Source organism: Myxocyprinus asiaticus, chromosome 39 (assembly GCF_019703515.2).
Source record: "Myxocyprinus asiaticus isolate MX2 ecotype Aquarium Trade chromosome 39, UBuf_Myxa_2, whole genome shotgun sequence".
NCBI lineage: Eukaryota > Metazoa > Chordata > Actinopteri > Cypriniformes > Catostomidae > Myxocyprinus > Myxocyprinus asiaticus.
This window is the reverse complement of record NC_059382.1, coordinates 14,098,836-14,104,835: the sequence shown is the minus strand read 5'-3', so window position 1 is coordinate 14,104,835 and position 6,000 is coordinate 14,098,836.

Here is a 6,000-nt window from a genome sequence, read left to right as displayed (position 1 = left end):
AATGTTTTGTCTACCAAAAACGGGTAATACTTTAATAATGAACACTCTATAGTGTCGGCGTGCATGGCATAGGCTACACAAGTGAGAGATAATGATAGCAAATTTATTTCTTTGTCACAAGATGTTGCTTTTAGGTGACAAACGCATTTAAAGTAAATGAATAAATAAACAATTCCTCATGTATGTTTCTCTCTCTCTCTCTCTCTCTCTCTCTCTCTCTATATATATATATATATATATATTGTCTGAGTAGTTCTCCAAAGCAAAAAGAGCAGGATCCACTGAGATATTTTAAAATCAAGAAAATGTAATCTGAAACGAGGGTAAGAATAGTGGTATTTTCCAAATGTAGGCTATTGGCTACTTTAAATAAATGCATGGTTAGATATTGTTTTGATTATTTATTTAATAAATTCATGTTTTTTCTAACTTCTAATTAAAACAAGAGGTTTTGACATTTCTATTTCTTCCTATGGCCTACTCATGTTAAATTAAGAAAAGTTTGTGATAGTTGAGAAAAATGAGTGCCCATTATGCATCTGGTCTAAATACGAAAAAAAGGTCGACAATTATTGACAATTGTTATATTCAATACATTTTTGTAATATGAATTATAATGAAAGTTTGAAAACAATAAGTAGCCTATCTGTAATAATAAATGTTATACAGTGAAAATGTTAAATTACAATAATGAGCATTTTGGTGCCCTCTATTGGCATGTATATCTATTTTCAATAGGGTATAACGTCCTGGTTACTTTCGTAACCTCCGTTCCCTGATGGAGGGAACGAGACGTTTTGTGTCGATGTAGTGACAATAGGGGTCACTCTTGGGAGCCCCAAACACCTCTGCTTTTTTGAAAAAAGGCCAATGAGATTTGGCAAGTGGAATTTGCATGCCACTCCCCCGGACATACGGGTATAAAAGGAGCTGGTATGCAACCACTCATTCAAGTTTTGTGCTGAGGAGCCGAGACCAGGTCCCGGCCATTTCAGCGGGTAGTTCAGCATTGTGGCAAGAGGGACAAAACGTCTCGTTCCCTCCATCAGGGAACAGGGGTTACGAAAGTAACCAGGACATTCCCTATCTGTCACTCACTCGACGTTGTGTCGATGTAGTGACACTAGGGGTCCCTATACAAAATGCCACAACTAGCTGAACTGTGTTATGTGAACTGGTGGTGTGTGATGGACAGACTGCTGTGTGCCTCATAGTCAGCGCACCAGGCCGTCACGTAACCTCCCCCAGTGCTCTTATGAGCGTCAAACGGTCCATCAGGAACAAGTCGACTGCCCAACTATAGGGACAGGCTAGCCCAGCCGAGGCCTCTTTTCCCTCTCTTTTCTCCCGGAAAAGAGTGGAATTTGTTAACTGACTGGGAGCCATAAGAGTCTGCATCGGGGGGTGTCACTGCAGAGACCACACCTCGCCCAAAAAGGGGGGGGGTATTTTGAGTGTAATACGTCACATGGCCTTACCGAGTCTTTTCGGAAGTACTTCATGTGGAGCGGTCCCATGGTAGGTCCTACCCGAAGGGAGAGGAGTTTCTACAGAGCATGGCAACCGGGGGCAGAGGGCCAAGGAAGATGCAGTTTGCCGTCAGGGAAACAATTTTTGTGGAAGATATCACATGGAGTCTCCTTCAGGGAAGCAGCACATGTGAAGCACCTACCTCAGTACAGGGGCTCATTAGCACACATACTGGGCCAGTCAGCAAGTTTCTCCACAAACTCAGCTGCCAGAGGGCTAAGGAGGAAAGTCATCCAGGGATCACAGTCTGTGAACACGACTGGGAGTCAAGAGCACACGTCTTCCCTTCAAGGGAGGGGAAAGGCGCTATGCGCAAGAAGTACACCCGGCCAGTTGTCCCGGAACTTACCTGCTCATGCCTGCCAATACACGGGATAAGACCGGCTCAACCCGGAGATTGTAGAACATCACAAAAGTTTTGGGTGTTGCCAAGCCCGCTGCTCTGGAGATTTCTGCCAAAGAGGTGCCACTGGCCAGGGCCCAGGAGGCCACCACACTCCTGGTGGAGTGGGCTCATAACCCCGCAGGGGGTGGCATGTCTTGAGCCTGATATGCCATTGTGATGGCGTCGATGACCCAGTGGGTGATCCTCTATTTGGAGACGGCGCTTCTTTCCGCTGTCCACCAAAGCAAACAGAGAGCTGCTCTGAGCTTCTAAGGCTCTGCATGCGATCCAAATAGATGTGAAAGCTCACACCGGACACAGCAATGCCAAGGCTAGGTCTGCCTCCTCCTGGGGCAGTGCTTGCAGGTTCACCACCTGATCCCTAAAAGGAGGCATGATCTGGAGGGATTCAACCTCCTAGCACCTCTCAGGAACCTGATTATCAAGTCGTGCTACCCCAAATACTTACCATCCTCTCCTGCAGGAAGGAAAGCCCTGATCCGACTGTGCATCTCTGGGGGTCTTCACATCGGGAAGAACACCACTTAGCGAACAGACGCCACTTCAAGGCATACAGGCACCTCATAGAGGGAGCCCTAGCCTGAGTGATCATGTCTACCACCGCGGGTGGTAGGCCACTTAGGTCTTCCATGTCCCGTCCAGGGGCCAGATGTGGAGATTGCAGAGGTCTGGTCGCGGGTTCGCCGGGGGAGGGGGGTTGTCGCGAGGAGTGTGAGATCCGAGAACCATGTCTGGGTTGGCCAGTAGGGTGCTACTAGGATGATCTGCTCCTCGTCCTCCCTGACCTTGCACAGGGTCTGTGCAAGTAGGCTCATTGGGGGAAACACATATTTGCGTAGTCCAAGGGGCCAGCTGTGTGCCAGCTCATCTATACCAAGGGGTGCCTCGGTCAGGGCATACCAAATCAGGGCAGAGGGAGGATTCCTCCTGTGCTCGACCGAATGGACTCCAAATCAGCTGGACCACCTGAGGGTGGAGTCTCCACTCTCCCCTGAGGGTAACCAGACATGACAGCATGTCCGCTGCGGTGTTGAGGTCACCCGGGATGTGAGTGGCTCATAGCGACTTGAGCCGCTGCTGACTCCAGAGGAGGAGACGGCGGGCTAGTTGTGACATGCAACGGGAGCGTAGACCACCTTGACGGTTGATGTACGCTACCGTTGCTGTGTTGTCCATCTGGACCAACAAGTGCTTAGCCTGGATCAACGGCCGAAACCTCCTCGAGCGAGCAGTACTGCCAACAACTCTTGGCAGTTAATGTGCCAACGCAGCCGCGGGCCAGTCCAGGAGCTGGCGGCTATGTGCCCGTTGCATACGGCACCCCAGCCTGTCTTGGAGGTGTCTGTTGTAACTACAACGCACCTGGAGACCTGCTCTAGGGGAACCCCTGCCCGTAGAAATGCAAGGTCGGTCCATGGGCTGAAGAGGCGGCGACAGATTGGCGTGATGGCCACGCGATGTGTGCCGCGGTGCCCTGCCCATCTCGAGACTCGAGTCTGAAGCCAGTGCTGAAGCAGTCCCATATGCATCAACCCAAGCGGTGTGGCCTCCGCTGAGGATGCCATATGCCCCAGGAGCCTCTGAAAAAGTTTCAATGGAACCACTGTTCTCCGTCTGAATGCCTTCAGACAGTTCAGCACTGACTGTGCATGCTCATTAGTGAGGCGCATTGTCATAGAGACTGAGTCCAACTCCAAACCGAGAAAAGAGATGCCCTGAACCGGGGAGAGCTTGCTCTTTTCCCAGTTGACCCAAAGCCCCAGTCGGCTGAGGTGCCGGAGCACGAGGTCCCTGTGTGTGCACAGTAACTATTGAGAGTGAGCTAGGATTGGCCAGTCGTCGAGATAGTTGAGGATTCGGACACCAACTTCCCTTAGCGGGGCAAGGGCAGCCTCTGCGACCTTTGTGAATCGAAGCGCCTTGGCTTGGTGTACTTGCAGGAGAGCCATGGTGTGCAGGGTGGAGGCGGCTTGTTCAGCGGCAACGTAGGCTCTAGCCGTCAGGGACGACGTAAACCTACAGGCCCTGGACGGGAGTCTTGGGAGCCCACGCCAGGTGGTGAACACAAGTGGATGAAAATGCAATTAGTCTATAGCGTATTGTGAGCCCTTTGGCTTGCCACTCGCGCATGTGTTCAGATCTGTGCGCTTATGTGGGAACTGTCAGGACACGCAACTTTGTTATTTCTGCTCATGATTTGTTAATTTGTGTGCACAATCATATTTTTTTGTGCTCGAGTTTGGTATTTGCAAGTTCTGCAGGTTTACATTTTACGTGTAAGCTTTGTAATGGTGCTCACACTGTTGTAATTCACTTGCGCGCTGTGTTTATGCACTTGCGCTGTTTTGTCCACCATTTAACGCCATACTGTTACTGAACATGCGCCATTTGAACCCATGATAAGAAAACTGTGCATGTCTGTCCACGTTCACTAACAAAAATCCATGTAAGTCCAATTAAAATATCAAACAGTTCACTGACGGGTGTATAATAATTCTATTTATGGTGCTAAAGGTGACTAATAGATTGTTTATGAGAAAAATATTTTTTTCATGCTCTTGAAACATTATTTTTTTGGAGATACGTGCTTTTCATCAGACAGCGACAATATGTAGGAAATCATGACCACTCACATTAAAATGAAGACTCAAGTCATTTCAGTAACCATATAAAAGCTGTTTTATTCTACATGGAGAGGTCCGCACAAGGGGTCTGCCATATTAGATCACATGACTATCCGAATACTACTCTCAGTAACTCTCAGTTGTTTCATTTGACACTTTCACTAATTGATTAAAGTAATCATAGCTGACTGTGAATGCTAAATTAAATGTCTAAAATGGCATCTGAAACTGAAAACTATTGATTTCAAATTATGCTGCATCTAAGCCGCTAGGTGTCAGTGTAAGTCCAAGATGACACAATGACAAAAGTTACTGAGTGCACCTTTAACAGTAGTTAACAACATTAGTTAACCTGAACTAACAATGAACAATACTTTTACAGCATTTATTAATCTCAGTTAATGTTAACGTCAACATATACTGATAAATTTTTTAAATCAAAAGTTACATTTGTTAACGTTAGTTACTGAAATAGCAATGAACTATTGTATTTTTATTAACATTAACAAAGATTAATGAGTGCTGTAAAAAATATATTGTTCATTGTTAGTTCATGATACCTAAAGCATTAACTAATGTTAAAAAATGGAACCTTATTGTAAAATGCTACTGATGCATTTATCTCAAAGGTGTTCAGTGGGGTTCAGGTCTGGGTTTTATGCAGACGAGTAAAATTATTCCACACAAAGCTCAGTAAGCCATTTCTTTGTGGACCTCATTTTGTTCACAGGAGCATTTTCATGTTGGAACAGACAGTGTGACGAGGAGGAGGACGTGGCTGAGCCGGGATGGTGCACGGCTGCTGATCAACGGGAGAGCGAGATAAAGGGGAGCCGGAGGCGCCAGTTCGAGAGAGAGAGAGAGACGCACGCAGCCGCACTGCATGTGTGTCTGTGTTCCTATATGTTTTATGTTGTTTTAAGTTCATTTATATCATTAAACTTTATGTTGACTGTTCAGCCGTTTCCTGCCTCCTCCTTGCCCATCCTTTACCTGTTACTGTGGTGCCAAAACCCTGGAGGGAGGAGGGATACGCTGTCACGGAGTCCTAGCCACTGCCATCCACCAGGGGAGCAGCCCGGACATCTGCCTGGGGAAGGAGGGGTTGCTGCCGGCTGCTGAGAGCCGGAGGAACTGCTGCCGTCTGCAGAGAAGGGGAGGAATGGTTCCGTCAACCAGGGGTTGGAGGGCTCGCTGCCATCCGCCGGGGGAGGAGCAAGCTGTCATCTGCCAGAGGGTGGAGGAATGGTTGAGGGCCGGGCAATAGCGTGTCCGGGAACCAGCGAGCAAGTTTTCTCTCTCTCTCCCCTCTCTCTCTTTCTCTCTATGTGTCTCTCGCTCACCCTTTCCCTCTCCCCATGCCTCCCCTCATCTCTTCCCCAGGTTCCCAGGAGGCAGGGTTGACCACTGGCTGACAGAACAGCCGGAAGGGCAGTATCT